This window comes from Pantherophis guttatus, chromosome 1, assembly GCF_059756535.1.
Source record: "Pantherophis guttatus breed Tessera chromosome 1, ASM5975653v1, whole genome shotgun sequence".
Taxonomy (NCBI): Eukaryota; Metazoa; Chordata; class Lepidosauria; order Squamata; family Colubridae; genus Pantherophis; species Pantherophis guttatus.
Genome location: NC_142063.1, coordinates 260,851,670 through 260,869,606, shown reverse-complemented (window position 1 = coordinate 260,869,606; position 17,937 = coordinate 260,851,670).

Genomic DNA, 17,937 nt, shown 5'->3' with positions numbered 1-17,937 from the left:
AAATTGAAGATCTTTTCTCCATTCTGCGGTGAGAAACTTGACAAGGTTGATCCTTTCAGTACCGGTCTATTAAAGGATTTGACAATTCCCTGCCATTTAGGTGGGATTTTAAAAACAGAGCATGGCTTCTCACTGGGGAACCTGTGAAGATGTTTTCCCCACCTTAATTGTGCCTAAAATGAGGAATTGTGTCAACTAATTCCTCAATCAGTTTGCATTTTGCCAGATTTGTTATCCTCAGGCATCATAGTAGACTGAGTCCAAAGGAAAATAACACCTCTGCTTGCATGATAGACCCAGCAGTCTTATCTTCTAGTCAATTTGCTCACATCCATATGCAAGAAGTATGTTATCTAGGATAATGAAATTGATCAGGGAAAAGCTATCTTTTCAGATCTGAAAAAGAAAAGAAAGTGAGGAAAAAAGGGAAAAGCTAAGAAAAACACTTAGTTTCTCAAAGAAAAACTATTTAGATTTTTTTTTTTTTTTGGCAGAAAAGAATTGCTAACCATATTCTGCCTCCTACTTATGATTACAAGCAAGTGTAGGGAGGGGAACAAAAAGCCAGATGACCACAGAGAAGCTCTTGTTTCTTAATAATAAATATTGGACTGATGAATAAATAAATAAGTAGCCTGATGACTCTGGGATAGTGGTGTTGGCATAGTTCATTGAACATCCCAAAAAACACTTTGGGTCTAAATCTAACCATTCTGAGCTAATAAACTGGATCAATCTAATTGTTTTCATGATATGCTAATCCCATTCCAATATCTTGATGAGCACGAAATACTTTTAATGTCTTAAATTTCCTCCTAGGGTAGCAGCATTGGGCATGATAGCAAAGATCCAGAACGCTTTAGATCCAGAAATAAAGTATTAGCATTTTCCCTGTGGAATTTTACTATGGGATGCTAATTGAAGGTGTTCATTTCTGATCCTCATTGCACTTTTCACTAAATCAGTGTTTCTCAACCTTGGAAGCTTGAAGATGGATGGATTTCAACTCCCAGAATCATGGGATTCTGGGAGTTGAAGTCCACCCATCTTCAAGCTACCAAAGTTGAGAAACACTGCACTAAATGAAATGAACAGGCTTGTATCAGTTCAGTTCCACATTAGTTTCCGAAATTAATACACATCCTGGGTTTGGCTCTCTTTCCTTCTTCCTTATTATGGTCTTTCTTTCTTTCTTTCTTTCTTTCTTTCTTTCTTTCTTTCTTTCTTTCTTCCTTCCTTCCTTCCTTCCTTCCTTCCTTCCTTCCTTCCTTTTTGATCTTTTTTTTTCTGTTATACTGCTGGTGGCACCTGAAGACTATAAATAAATACATATTGGCAAAAAGCATCTATTCAGTGAATATCCTCTTTTTTGCAACATGGAAGAATTGCCTTAGTAGACTTACTGCTGCCCTCTGTGAATGGTGCTAGGCAGAGGGACATAGGGTAGGTCCTGGTGAGCATAATGTAGCTGTCATGTGAATGGGAATTAGTGGGAGAGAGTGTAATTTCAGCCTAAATCCATGCCAGAGAAATGGAGAATAGCTGCATTATGAACACTGTCACATCCCTTCAAGTCCCCCAATCAATGAAAGCAAAGAAAACGTTCCACATGACATAAAATTGTTCTTTTGTATCATCTGTTCTTCTCCCATTTCAGCTTATGCCAATAATAAATGCTACTTCCAGAAAACTAACACCATGTTCAATTATGTTAATCTAATTAACTGCAAAATCCTTTTCCATATTCCTGAGGTTGATCTAATTTACTTTGTGATACCGTGCTGAAAACTATTCTTAGTTCTACGCTATCCTACACTGTATCAGTATGACCAGATTAGGTTCTCTACCGTCAACCCCAAGAGAGCTATGAGAAAAACCAACAAAATCCATAACCGTAACCAATTACAGCACTCAGATTTTATTCAGTTGTGCAATTAGCCTTTTCTTCCTATCTCATGTAAATGACTCACATCCTAATAGAAAATAAAAGGACTGTGTGATGATGTATTCTTAGTACAGAAAATATGTTCATACTTCCCCAACCAACAGGGGCCATGTGCATACACTACGATGCTACTGGCTTTCATTAAATATCAGATTTGCTTCATTCAATGAGAACTTCTAATTCCAGTTAATAAACAGATATGCACTTTTTGCATATCCTTATTAACTGCATCTGTTTTAAAACAGCTGTGGTATCTGTACATTTTTCTATCAATTTTTGGAGATGAGGTAATAGTATTGGAATCATTTTCCTATATTATTTTGAGGAAGTCAATTTGAAACCTCATCTAATTAAAATCCATTACCCAACTAATTAATATAAATAACAAAAAGAATGATCAAAGGCAAGAAGACAAAAGGTGTATATGATTTCAAAAGAAACCAAAGGGGACACTCACATATAACACAGATTATTTTGCTACAGTGGAAGGCAATTCGCATTAATTAAAAATAGTGTTCATAGCAAATATAGTAGTTTTTATTGTACAACTGCCCAGACGTATTCATACATATGAGGAGGCTCCAGGATTTATTCCATAGCCCTAGCCTTTAAATTAATGAGGGTATATCAGAAAATTTGCTGAGGATATACCAAGAGCATCCCCTAAATGAAAAGCCATTCATTCCCTCATTCAGATTGTGTCCACCCCACACCATCTCATCCCCATATCCAAGAGGCACAACAATGCCATTGTTCCTTTTCTTGTTGTTAAAAAAATCCATTAAGGAGGAAAAGATAGATTAGTTATATTTTTATATTGCTGGAGCTCAGTCTGGAAGCACACCATGGTGACTCTATATTGAATCTTGTCCCCAAATGAAGTAATTAATCTCCCAGTATTAGATGTGAGCAATGAGAATGTAAACCTTCAGCATAAAACTAACTTTATCTGGACTGCAAAAATGCAGACTGTGAGATGGCAGCAAAGAGTTAAAGTGTGATTTTATTTAAGGATCTCTTTACTATCACCCAGCACAGAACATTATACCCCTGAAATTTATTGTATTCTGACCCTGCTAGGGTTCCATAAACCTTTGAAGATCAGGATATTCCCCCAGGTATGTGGCCTTTAGGTTGGGTTAGCCTATCATGGTGTTTTCTTTTTCATATCTATGGGTTGTGTGATTTGAATTTCATTGTCCTCAGGCACCAAAGTACTATTATTGTGTAGCTATTCTTTATTCTTTTTGTCTATTGCTTTCATTACTCTGTTTATCAATCTTCATCCATTCCAGTTGTGGAATGGGTGACTGAATACATTGATAAAATGAACAATTACATAAATAGTGTCAACTGGAATTTCAACAGCCAGATACAGCAACCCTATCCATTAGAAATAACATTTCTTTTACTGTTCACCCAGAGTAAACAAGGCTGACATTTTTTTTTAATTCCAAGGCTTTGGGTTTTTTCAGTCCTGAAAGGCCAGCGGTATTATTTAATAACTTTGGGGTTTCATATTACTAATTGCACATATAATCAATGAGGACCAACATAGAGAGATGGTTACTTCTATTGGAATGGAGTAATAGCTTTCAGCAGGAGTTTTGCCTATAATGAGCTATTTCCCATTTCTTATCCCTCCTTACTTTAAGGAAATGATGAAAATACATTTATTTTGATTTACTACCCCCTACATGTCTACCGAAATGCAGAAGAAGCCTTTTTCCTTCTCCTACTTCAGTTTTTAGTAACTGTGTACTTCAATGGCACATATTTTTCAGTCATAACTCTAAATTATATAATATTCTTCCTCAAAAAGCATAATTAATATGTCTTATTTTCTCTTGGGCCTTTTTAGCCCTCTTGTATTTTCACCACCACCAATGTGTTTAAGCAATGTTTTCTCTGATGTATTTGTAATGTTTATTTCAGCCTCAATTGCATTGAACTGATTATCATTTTTAATTATTTTAATCAATTAGTTTATTCTAGTGTGTTTGATTTCCTTTAATGGATTTTGGTGTCTTTATTGTGCAACACTGAAAGATAACTAATTAATCTCAGAATAATTCTAGAGCGTTGTTTTTATTTGACTCATGAAGATTCAGTAAAGTCACTCTCAGGTCAAGCTTGACTTCCGGTGACTTCTGAGATACATACATATTTATTTCTTGCCAACAGTAAGAAAATGGATTGTTTCTGTCTTCTTCTAGGATTCTTTTTTTCTTCTTCATGCTTTAAACTGCCATCCTGGAATTTTATTTTGGTTGCTCTTCCACATATTGATCTCTCCTAGGTTTCTGATTGCACTTATTACAGTCCATTTAAGTAATAAATATACCCACTGCTGTACCTTCCATTATAACCAATATATAATTTGGCCTCTTCGATATTACCAGTAATAAATTAGCAAAAATGGTGATTATGTGTGTTTCCTTTGTTTATATTTTTCTAGCCCTTTTGTTCCTTCAACTTTAAAACAATTAAAAACACTTTGTGAGAAGATTAATACATAAATCCTGTTAACAATAATGAGATTTACTCATACAATTCCCTACACACCTCTTTAAAAATTTAGCCCTTAAGCCTAGAAAGTATTTTGGGGATAATTACATTTTTCCTATTCATTGCCTGTTTACAGATTAAACATACCATGCTGTAACTATACAAAGAGATTTCTTCAGGTAATGTCCGCCCCCCTCACTTCATTGAATACAATTATTACAGCTAGAATAATCTACGATGAGGATATGCTTTTCCCCCTCAGGACTAGCAGGAAGTGAACCAAACATGATGAAACAGGTATACTTACATAGATAGAAATGAATAAAACAATCTGGTTAGAAGTGACTTTACTAGGTGCCTTAATTCTCAGTCCTGTTAAGAATCAATGCAGTTTGTATGACAAATCACAACTAATCTTATTTGTACTGTGTTTTGCTAGGATTGTATCTTTTGTTAGACTATTTTATAAAGCTATCAAAAGATCAGTCATTATGACAGGATCCATGTTACCTTTGTTTTGTTAATAGGTTAGGACAAAACACAATAGTAGTATTAAGAGGAGTTACAGTCTTATTTTTTTTGCTACTTGCCTTGCAATAATAATTTATAGCTTTTAATCTACATGTCTTTTTATTTTTTTACTTAGATTTTGTTTTGAATGAAAAATAGTTTTTAAAAAAACCAGCGAAGCAAAAATCAAAAGCTTCAAGCACCTTTCTTAAAAATGGAATAGAATAGAATACTTTATTGTCACTTTAAATGTACACTAATCAGCATACATTAAAACGAAATTTTGTTGCATTCGGCTCTCAAAAGATAACCATTATGCATACACCCACATACATATACACCCATACATGACACAGAGAAACATCACAGTCTAGTTCAAATGTATACATATACATGTAAAAAAATTAAAAGAATCCTGTGAGTTTACAAAATGGATGGCATAAGGAAGAAAGCTGTTACAGAATTAAGTAGTCCTCCCCAGGACTTACCTTTACTATCAATTCACATTGTGCCTGCGCACATGCACTCACTTGGCTTGCTCGCTTTTCTGCGCATGCGCAGATCACTTCTGATGATGTCTGGGTCAGTGGACGGAACCTCCCGCCGGTTTTACTACCAGTTCTATAGAACCGGTCTGAACCGGGGGCAACCCACCACTGGTCCTGGTGGGCCCATACTAGTGTTCCCCTCTGGCCCATACTCCTAGAGGGGAACAACAGAAACAGATGATGAAGTGGGTGTGTGGCAGCTGTGAAATCCGGCTGGATCTACCCAGCTTGCGCGAGGTGGTAGGGCCGGTGGTGGGAAGCTCCACCCACCCACCAGGATGTCATTACATCCCGTTTTTGAACCTCTGCGCATGCAGAAGAGACACATGTGAGCGCAGTGAGCGTGCGCACGCACACAGTCACATTTCCGATCCAGTAGCTGAGGTAAGTGTATTTCGCCACTGGTGTGTGGGATCTCTAACAATGCTTTGAGCTCTAAGCGCATAGTACTTATAAGCAGTATCCTGAATAACGGGAAGCGAGCTTCCTATAATCTTCTCAGCTGTCCTTACCATTCTCTGTATGGACCTCCTATCTGAGGCACTGCTGCCACCAAATAAATAAATGCATAGTTTGCTTTATATGCTTTGAAAATGATTTAGGTGATAAGTTTCAGAAAGTGTGAGAACATATATGCCAAATCTCTTTCATAAAAGCTTGAAAGCAGATCTGGCTACTTTAAAAAGTTGACTGTTCAAAGTATAGTCATACCTTTAACTTAAGTGTCCTGGCTTCCAGGAAAGCTTGACAGTAAATAATTAAAGAAAGGCTGCAATTGTATTCCTGTGCATCCCAAAACACCTTTTTCATATCATTTTTGAAGCACGTGCACCTACATATGAACCTTGAAACTTCCATATTAAGTCCTTTCATCCAAAAAGGTTGTACAGACAGAATAATTCTTAATTAAAACATCCTCCGGAAACTTTTCTTTTGAGCTGCAAATGCCAACTATCCTCCCTTCATGTGTCACCTAATTATAGTGAGACTAATTTACAAAACTTCAATTTCTAGAAACAATTTGTTTTTAAGTCGGTTCATACGATAAGCATTTTGAACATAGTTAACAAAACTATATTAAAATAATACAATTTTAGTCCATTTCATCAATTCAAGTCCGAAATTAAGCATATAACAACCCAGTTTAACAGCTAAAAACAAGCCATTTATGTCATTTCATAGGTCCAGCACTTGAAGAAACATTGACCTCAGGGCTACCCGATGCTGTCTCTGACTGCCAAGTGGACAATTAGGCTGGTTTAGAAAAGGAAAATAGCAGATTCTCAGAATATTTGCCAAATCCTCTGATCTGATGCTAAGCAGCATTTGTCGGCTCTGTTTATAAAAACAACAACAACGAAGATACTGGTCAACCAGTGCTATCAACCAAGATGGCTGTCATACCAGTGCTATATGCTAAAAATGAGGTTGACAGTGCCCATCATCTTGGCTTTTTTTAGTTTCACCAAGAATGTCTCTACTGATGCCGCACAACACTTACTGCCTTTGGTTCTATTTAATATGTGTAAAACACAACTCAGAGGTCTGAAATAACATTCAAAGGATGTCTTGGATCTGATATTATCAGGTCTATTTAGAACACCTATAATAGGGAAATATTATTGAATCTTTCAAATAGGGCAGCTGTCAACTCAGAACTCTGAGCAAGTTATCACTGAAATGAATTCTTATGATTTATTCAGTCTATCCGTATTTTAGGAATTATGAATATAGTGTCTCTGAATAGGTTATAAAGGTAGCATATCTCAACTGAAAATATTTCAATCTATATGTTCACCTTGTCAAACAATAGTGGAATATTGCTCATAAATAAATATATTGTTTAAGGGAGATAAATATACCATTTGATTTATTAGAAATAATTGAACTTTTATGAACGTAAGCCTCTGTGAATATCACTTCTTGTCCACAATAAATATATATATTTTTATCTCATGAGCTTAACTAGCTGGGAGAACTCCATCTTTTGTGTGGAATAGATATATAGTGTTATGCAGTAATGTATCACAGGAGTTCACCAGTGTCATTCTAAGCTGGAATTCTGATATGAAACCTGTGTGACGTCAAGACAGAGTTGTTCTGAAAGTAGTCCTCAGGGAGCCCCCTCAAGAAAGGAAAACAGTGAGTATGAGGTTCAGTTCAGCATCATGTAACAGTGTCTTTAAGAGTTACTTTGCCAATATTGTGTCTCACAGCTGCTTCCTGTTTTCTGCTGCAAACAAGTGTTTCATTGCTCTCAAACGTATGTATTTGTCTATAGGAGTGATGTATGAATTGGATGCTTCTTCCATATGGAAAACCAGAGTTACCGTATTTTTTGGAGTATATGATGCACTTCCCCCCCCCTAAAAGAGGGTAAAAATTTGGGTGCGTCTTATACACTAAATGTAGCCCCACCCACCTGCCAGCCCCCACCCTTCAGCCTCCTCATGTCCTCACAAATGGAGCTTTTGGAGGCTGCAAACGCAGCCTCTCAAACGGAGAGCCTCTCAAGCAGCCTCCAAAAGCACCAAAAGCTCCATTTGCAAAGGAGCTTCTCTCCTCTTAAACAGAGCTTTCAGAGGGTGAAAAAGCAAGGCACAGATGCCAAAATGGCAACCCAGAATAGCTGCTGCCTTGCTGGACCAGTTCTGCACTGTTGTACTTACTGTGATGATCAGCTGCATTTTTGAAGCTGCGTATCTGCCCCAACGAGGAGCGTGCGCACTCACAACCAGTGAACCTGTTGCTAAAGTTCACCTCTGAGAGCAGCTGATTGTGGGTATTCCGGGAGGCAATCCACCCGCCAATCAGCTGCTCATGCTGAATCATGCTAATATACTGAAGCTGACCAGGCTTTTTGCTGTTTGCTGCAAGGACGCTAGCCAGATGAATACTGATGGATGCTGGTAGGCAGAGGCAGATTTTTTTTCCTCCCCTCAAAATAAGGTGTGTCTTATACTCTAGAGTGTTTTATACTCTGAAAAATATGGTAAATCCCACTTTAGCCAAACATCATGGGTTCAGGAGAACACCAATAGTGTAAGCTCCTGCCTTCTGCATCTCCTACTTAACCTTGGACTTCAGTATTATTGTGTATTTTTATAGAAGTACAGGAAGATGTTTGTCTGAAGCTTCACATTTAAGGAAAGGTTATACAATAGCTATAAATGGAGCAATTCTCCATCTAGAATTTTTCTCAGTTTGGTGTACAGCATGTATCACTACAGCAATCCATAACAATATTGAGATACGTATGCAAAGAGTAGGTAAGGACAATTTTTTTTTTCATTTTAATAAGAACTTTTTAAAGCAATTATTTTCTAGAGAAATATTCTTTTAGGAGGCTATGGCAATTGAATTAAAACTTCAGTTGCAAGCTTGAACTAAATCACACCGTCTTCTAAACGTGACTCTCTAATTCAAACTGAATCAAGTCTAGTTAACATGTTTTATCCGAGCCTATCCTATTCTTTTTTTTTTCCTTATCGTCTCTGGAAGTACCAACAGTACTTATGTGTTTATGGACTTTCTTAGAAGCCATCATTTATTCATATAGAATGTCCCAGGTATTGTTGGTGCTCTGCATTATTGGAATGCATAGAATACTTTCAGGGGTTCTGAAAAAAGAAGATGGCCATGAGAAACAACCCTCAAAATCAGTTTTGCTGCTGCTGTCAAAAAAGCCTCTTCAATCCTTGAATAGCATACATGAATAATAAAAGAAAAATAATGAATAACAAATGAGACTCCAAATGTAGCAGAATAAGACAGCTTCACAAATGCAGGCTCTTAGAGAATAAAGTACTTCCCCACTTAAGGTGACCAATGCTTCATAACATTTCTTTCTTATATATTGTGAAAAATCTATCAATCTAATGCTCCATATTTGAGAAGGCTCTGTATATCTAAAAAATCTATTCTCTGGTGCATTTTACCAATAGGACAAGAGGGCAGTGCCTTTAAAAAAACTGAAAAGGAATAAAAGTGAATAAGCCTCGTTTCCCAGATATCTATTCATCACAGGAATCATACAGGGGGGGCGGGGGAGGAAGTATGCCACTATTTGAGCATTCAGTCCTTATTTAAAATGAATTATTAAATCTTTCTCTTTCCACAAATTTCAAGCACTAGCATTCAAATATGTACTATTTGACGGCACATTTTTGTTTTCTACTTTAACAAAAAAAGAATTTTCATTTATTTGTGAATAGAGCATGGCCCCATCAGCCTCACTCTTCTAACAGAAAAGGAGGTCATCAAAATATTTTTGTAAAGCCAGCAAAATCTAATTCAAATCCTTGATTAAGGTTCATAAAATCAAGCCAAATTTATTCAACAGTGCAAAGCTATTCAGACAATCAATGTGATACAATTCAGACCTTCCAATCAATCAAAGGATCCAATTTGGTCAAATCAGTTCAGGTTTCCAGATTACTGGTTTGTAGGGTTGCTGAGTAGTTGCCTTCCTTCTGGACTATATGGGCAAAACTGCTCATGTAAACAACTGAATAGTGATTAATGCCCAAATTTGTACATTTTATTTTAATAATTTGGATGTAATATTATTTTAGTATGCTGCCTCTTAAAATGAAGAAGGAGGCTACAAATATGCAAATTTCAACTACTTAAAGATCAGTGGTGGGTTTCAAATTTTTTTACTACCAGTTCTGTGGGCGTGGCTTAGTAGGCGTGGCATGGCTTGGTGGGCGTGGCAGGGGAAGGCTACTGTAAAATCTCCATTCCCACCCCACTCCAGGGGAAGGATACTGTAAAATCTCTATTCTCTCTCCAATCCAGGGGAAGATTGCTGCAAAATCCCCATTTCTTTCCAATCAGCTGACATGGGGGTGGGGCCAGTCAGAATTTTTACTACCGGTTCTCCGAACTACTCAAAATTTCCGCTACCAGTTCTCCAGAACTGGTCAGAACCTGCTGAAACCCACCTCTGTTAAAGATGATGGCCAATTCACAGTAAATAGCTTCAACATAATGAATCACCATATCTTTAGGTGACAGTAACCTAGACCAAGACTGAATTGAGTTATTTCTCTTCTGTCATTTAAAAGTGTTATTACAATTTGGAGATGGGAATTTTTCCCCTATCACTGGGGTGGGGTGGGATTTTGCTTATTTGTTATGGTTGCTTAGATCCATATTCATTATTTTAAATGTTTTATCTTTCTTTATTTTTTAATTATTACTGTATGAGATGTCTGTAATACAGGGAAATTGACCTTAAGAATTGTTTTTCCATCTGGAGGCCTGAAACATAAAGTAATCAGCTGGAATATAAACTGACCTAAGATTTTTGTTATTTCCTTTTTAGAAAGGGTAAATACCGGTATGTAACAAACTGGAAAAATTACAACCAGGTATAATTAAGTTGCAAGAACCACATATTCTCCTCAATGATCAGCCTTTCCTAAAATATAATAGACTCTGAATTGAAAAATCGGTATTAGTAGGTATTCAAATGTGGGGTAGTTATTAAGGTTATTGATAATTCTATGTTTCAAATGGAATATGAGAACTGTGACACTGAGCGACACTTTATTTTCTTGGCCAAAAAGATAGTTGATAACACTATTGATGTAAGAGATAACCAGGCTGAGCCTGAGGAAGGGGTCAAGCATGTCATGAGTGTAGAATCCCTTCATGCCCGGAAGAGACTAAGTGCAGCCCCACTTTGAATTTCATTGACCCTTATCTACCGCCAATTCGCTTTGACTGTTAGTGGTTCAGATTCTTATCGACAGTGTTAGCATGCAATAAACCTGTATTCTTTTGACCACCTTGACTCCTGATTTCCTGCACTTGACAATTGCTCTGCTTTTTTTTTTACACCACCAAGAACACTCCTGAAATATACCACTGATCTTTTTTCAAAACTACATTTTACAAACTATTGATCAATAATTGTTGATAGTGATTTCAAACTGTGCCAAGATTCTTAGCTAGACAGACAGCAAAGAAAATATTTTCTCCATACTGGAAAGTATTGCAAGCTTATACTGTATATGGGGTATTTTTTCAGCATTTCGAGAATATGTTTTCTTTTCTCATTTTAGGTTAGATCATTTTTTTTTTAACCTTTTCTGCTTTGGTGGATCAAGTTGTGGATAGCTCAAGTAATCTCAGACCTTACTTTGGTGATGCTCATTTTGAACTTTAAAGCACTACAAATTAGTTAATTTCAGATGGTATCCAAATGCTTCTCTTTAAAGAATTTTTTTTGCAGATTATATTAAGAAGAATTAAAAAAACATTAAACAGTAGTTCTATTAATATGTTAACCTTTTGGGATGGATTTCAGGCATTTATCATAGATACACTATTGTTATCTCTTCAGCAAAAAAGGTTTAGAGATCTTTTATCTTGTTCAATTGCAAATGATAGTTCAAGGGTCACTTTTATCTTAATGCTAGAAACCACATAGATTAATTACATCAAGAATTTTTAGTAGCCCAGGTTAAATTGCAGCTGCCTCACTGAAAATGATTTGAATATTCTTTGAATTGCATTAATCAGAGCAAACGGGGATCAGCAAGCTGGAACATTATTGGCTCGGTGGTTAAAACAAAAGAAATGTATGCCTGGAATTCAGACTAATGATAACCGGTTATATACTGAAGCAGAATCTACTTCATTTGTTTTTTTTATATAATTCAATTATATAAACTGAAGATATCTGTAACTAAAAGCAAGTTTTTAATAAGGGGGGCGTTAAAATGGAGCAGAAAATCTCAAGAGGATTTTTAAAAAGGGATACAACCACTGACATTAGAAGAAATCAGAGTTAAATGCATGAAATAAAGGAAAGTCTTCAGAGTTGTACTAGAATTTTCTTATGGGGATTGTAAAAGGAAATCAAAAGATGTTTTGATAACAGAAGGATAATCTTGTTATCCTTCCTTCCTTCCTTCCTTCCTTCCTTCCTTCCTTCCTTCCTTCCTTCCTTCTTTCCTTCCTCCCTCCCTCCCTCCCTTCTTTCTTTTTTCCTTCCTTCCTTCCTTCCTTCTTTCCTTCCTTCCTTCCTTCCTTCCTTCCTTCCTTCCTTCCTTCCTTCCTTCCTTCCCCCCTCCCTCCCTCCCTCCCTCCCTTCTTCTCTTTATAAATTTGTGCTAGTTTTTCTACCCTGTTTTCCCCAAAATAAGACATCCCCTGTTAATAAGCCCAATCGGGCTTTTGAGCGCATGGCAATGAGTCCAAGTGCTTATTTCAGGGTTCAAAAAAATATAAAACAGGTCTTATTTTTTGGGAAACACAGTATGTTTTATAAAACTTGAATTAAACAAATTATTTTTAAAAAAGAAATAAGGGAACGCCTCTGGATCTGTTGGATTTCCAATTTAATGTCACAAAAGTATTCTAAATTCATTAGCATCTATATTATCATATAAATATAATAAATCATTTAATCGTTCTACTTTACTTTTATAGTTCTAAAAGGGAGAAAGTTCTTAGTAGATTTTCAAGTTATAGACCAATATCTTTGTTTAATGAGGATGTTAAAATATTAACTGCAACAGGAGATTACAGAATACCTCAAAATCATCCATCTCAATCTGAATTCATAAAAAAAGAGGAAACATGGTTTCTTTGTATATAAATACATTTCAGTTGTTTAATTTCATTAGATGCTGTAAAGGCTTTAGTTATTATTCAGATTCAAATTAATGAAATGCCCTCTAAGAATGTCTACCATATTTTGCTCATTGGATTAAAAGTTGATATCTCTACCCTGTGGCCAGATTCATTACAATTCCTTTCTTTCTTGACCAATTAAATTATACCATGACACCCATAAGAATGCCTGGTTTCTAATCTTAGAAAGAACCCTTAACTTTTCTCATTAGATAGTATCAAGATATTACGAGTATGGTAGCACTTCATAATGAATAAAAAAATATTGTTATATGCTGACAACATTATGGCTATTTTGGATAATCATTTAGTGTCATTATTGTATCTCACTGAAAGTGTACAACCATATGGTTTATACTCTGGTTATACTCCCATTTGGGGTGGGGAATTAACTGTCTTTGGGATTTATAATATCTATAGACTGCTTCAAAAAGAAAAGTTGGAGTTACAATTTGTACAGACTGCCTAAAATAAGGGGATTTATATTTATCTGGAAATACATTATAACATGTTGATTTAAATATATCTAAATACTATTTAAATATATCTAAATACAAATACCTATGGGTATTTGTATATCGATGTAGGTATTTGTATATCGATGTACGTGGAGCATGTTTAGTGTACATAGTTAAGACATCAGACTAGAAACCAAGATTTGAGTTCTAGTCTTGTCTTAGCTAGTTGGATAACCTTTGGCCAGTCACTTTTTTTCAGTCTAGGAAACAGGCAAAGACAAACTACTTTTGAAAAACCTTGCCAGGAAACCTGCAGATGCTAGTCCAGGATGTTGCCAGGAGTCAACATTGGCTTGAAGGCACAAATAAAGGGGGGGGGAGTATAGACATGATTTCAGTAGATGTAACCCAGGGGTGAAATGCTCCCGGTTCGGACCGGCTCGGGCGAGTAGGTAGCGGAGGTTGAGGCTAGTTCGCCATACCGGTAGCAATTGGTGGCTGGCCATGCCCCCGAACCGGGCCATGTGGAAGGCAGGCAAGCTTCGCAGGGCTGCGGGGAAGGGAGCTAACAATGTACTCCCTTCCCAGCGTGCCCTCCTCCTCTCCCAGGTGATAGCCAGGCTTCGCCACCTCCTCTTTTCCTCAGAGGGGCAGCGTCTGCCTCCAAGTCCTTGCGGAGGGAGGGACATACACAAACACACACACCCCTGTTGCCCTCTCCCCACTACTTTTGCTGTCAACTTAAAGTCAATCTTGAAGAGCTGGAAGACATTTCCTTACATCGCTGCCAAACTCATTGTTGGGAGTGTCAGTGATCTAAGGAAACACCTTCTTACACTTCTCCTCCCCATTCTCTCCCTCGTTTTTCCATTTCTGTGCTGGATTCTGCTAATTACACCTTCTCCTTCCCATCCCCCCCTCGTTTTTCCATTTCTGTGCTGGATTCTGCTTCTGCAAGAGAAGGCTCCGATGTTCATTTGGGTGATGGAGGGAAACTCAAAGCATTGGGGGCTTCAGAAGGGCAGAATGAGCTTCAAAATGTGCAGCTCCTGGCTCTAACAGTGAGTGACGCCAAGTTGGCCACACCCACCCGGTCACATGACCACCAAGTCATGCCCACAGAACTGGTAGCAAACATTTTTACATTTCAACCCCTGATATAAACCAATAGTAAAAACTTCGATTGATTCTCTAGTCTAAGATCAATGTAATTAAATGAATATCAAGACTCACATGTATTTTAAGAAGGATTCCACTGCTTAATCTGTATTATACGGATTAATAAACTAACAGGAAAAGAAATTATGGCAGACCCATAAATATTGGCTTTTTGTGAAGCTGGTTTTAACTTAACAGATTTTTCAACTTTACTACTGGGTTTACTACTAGGGTTTAGTTAGCATCTACATACTTGTGAAAGGAGAACTTTTCTGAATTTGGACAGCACCAACCACATTTCCATCCTGTTAGTTGTAAAAAGCCACACTGCTTGGATCTGCACAAATACTATACTGATACATTACCACATCCTAAGTTCTTGGGAAGAATTTGATGGAAATGAAAGCCAACACCAGCTAAATAACTGGCAGCTGTGATTTCACATTGTTGTATATGAGGATGATGATAATCATCATCATCATCATCACTAGAAAAAATCACGAAATATTGCAACCTGGCCATCAAACCATCGGGTAGCAACCTGGCTACCCAATTAGGGATGAAACATATGACAGTGATACCCATTGTTATCGGGACACTCGGCACCATGTCCAAGAATTTTATACAGTGCATCAAGAAATTGCAGCTTCCTGCAATAACACCAGCAGAACTGCAAAAAACTGTGCTACTCGGAACATCATATATTTTAAGTAAGTACTTGGTCAATACCTAGGATGCTGGCAGTAACCCGATTCAACCATCAGTGCTAGTTAATAATATTTGTGATACATTTTTAAATGTTCAGTTTCATGTTTAATGAATAAAGTATATAATAATAAATTATTATTATTAATAATAATCAGTCAATTGCAAAAGGTGGCTTTCCTTGGAACTGCTTCCATCTTGTGACGATATCTGTAACACCGTCAAACATCCATTGCATATCCCAGGTCCTGGGTAAGGACTCAATAAGTAGACAAAAATGCCAAACCCAGTCTGAACATCTGCTGACTGTGCGGTGATTAATAATAGTAAGAATTACAATTGCAATTCAAATCAACAGACAATGGCCACATAATATCCCATAGTTAACAACTGTTGATAAGAAAGATAAGATAAGAAAGAAAGAAAAATGGATAGTGGACATGGCAGAAGAGAACAGTGAAGAGAGCAGAACAAAAGAGAAAGAACTGGAGAAGATAACAAAATACAAAGACCTATAACTAGAAATAGAATGACTGTGGCAAAAGAAAGCAAACGTAGTAACAGCAATAGATGCCTTGGGTGCAACCTCAAAACTTCTGGAGGGCCATTTCAATACTGACAAAATCATTGTCAGTTAACTGCAAAAAGCATCTTTACTCAGAACAACTTACACCCTTCGACAATATCTTTAACACCATCAAAGAACAACATCTGCTATCTCAGGTCCTTGGGAAGGACTCAATAGGTGGACAAAGTTGACAAATCCATTGTAAATATCTGCTTGACTGTGCAATGAACCATAATAATAGTGTTAGTGTCAGCATCAGCTTTCCTGCTTTAGCTGCCATAAGAAACGGGGAGGGATTAGGTATGGAGCAAAGTGGGGGAAGAGAGCAGGAGGGGGTTTGTCTTGGTAGGAGGGGACTTCGTGGGAATCGAAACTAAATTTCAGAAGGGGATGGCCGACCAACTGTCTTGACATTCCTGATGGATGACGCTGCCAGACGTGTTGCCACCTGACCTTTGGAAGACCTTTAGATTGGTTGAGAAACTATAAACACGAGGGGGGGAAGAAGCTTAGTAGATGCATTTCGCGCGTTTTGATCACTTCCAGCTTTTCACTGGGATGTTAATCTTTTCATATTCAGTAAAAGTACCAGATTCTTCAAAATGCTTGAGTTTGGGGTTTTCTTTCCTGGATACTGAAGGAAGCATACCTGACATTAAGCTGGAAGTCATCTCAGTCATCCCGGACAAAACCCGAGGGGACTGAAAATCCAAAGTATGTCAGATCGAGGGAGTGATGACGAAGGGAAGATGGGGGCAGCGAGTTCAACCGCCCTCCAGTCGGAAAGAGAAACTGCAGAATGGCTGGAAAAACTCCGTTTGGAACCGGAGGAAGCTAGATGGTCCAAAGGTGTGGGCAGACTGCCGGACTGGGGGGAGAACCCCCGGGGAGTGACGACTTCCAGACCCCGAAAAAGGGAGGCAGTGTGGATGCAACAGCAGAAGGAACGTCTCATGATAGATCAAGCCTTGCAGCTTATCCGTGATGTGGAAGAAAGCAGAAAAAACCGTGAGTCTTTTGAAACTCCTGTGGAGAAGGGGGAAGCAGACCCCAGGGGGGAGACAGAAGAGACAGCCGGCGGGGGAGAGGAAGAGTTTGAGGAGGGAACATCCCAGGCTTCAGCAGCTCGAGGAAGAGATGCAGCCGGCCAGAGAACCCCAGCCCTGCAGGCCCCCCCCCCGCAGACGTAAAAAGCCAAAAATCCCCCCCCTTCCTGGAAAGTTTGATGGAAATCCTAAAACCTTGGGATTTTTCCTGACCCAAGTGTGGAACCACATGCAGGATTGGGGGGAGGACTACGAAACAGATGCGGCTAAAGTCAGAAGCGTTGCGAATGCCCTAGAGGGAGTGGCGGCTGAGTGGATGGTAGTTCTCCACAATAACAACTCCCTCCTGCTGAGAAATTACAACCAGTTCATGAGGGCCCTTAGAAGACGTTTTGAAGACCATTTAGCTGAACGAAATGCGAGACTCAGAATGAAGAGCATTCAGCAGGGCCGGAGGCCGGTGGCAGAGTATATCCAAGAGTTTCGTGAACTGGCACCTTATATGACAGGCTGGTCAGAAATGGCGCTTTTGGAGAGTTTCAAGGATGGATTGAATGATGAGATATATCGAGATTGCAGGAGCATGGGGGTCCCCGATGATTTGGATAGATGGTACATAGTAGCTGAGGATGTGGAGATCGAGCTGAAACGGAGCGAACTCCGAGGAAGGCGGATGGGGGACCAGTCATCCTCTCTCTACCGTAAGGGGGCGGCCAAGATGACTGGCGGGAAGACCGAATTCAAACCCAAGTCAAAGCCCTTCACCTGTTTCAAATGTGGGAAGGAGGGTCACCGGGCGGCCGAATGTTTCTCCAAACCACCGCCAAAAGCCACCAGGGCCAGC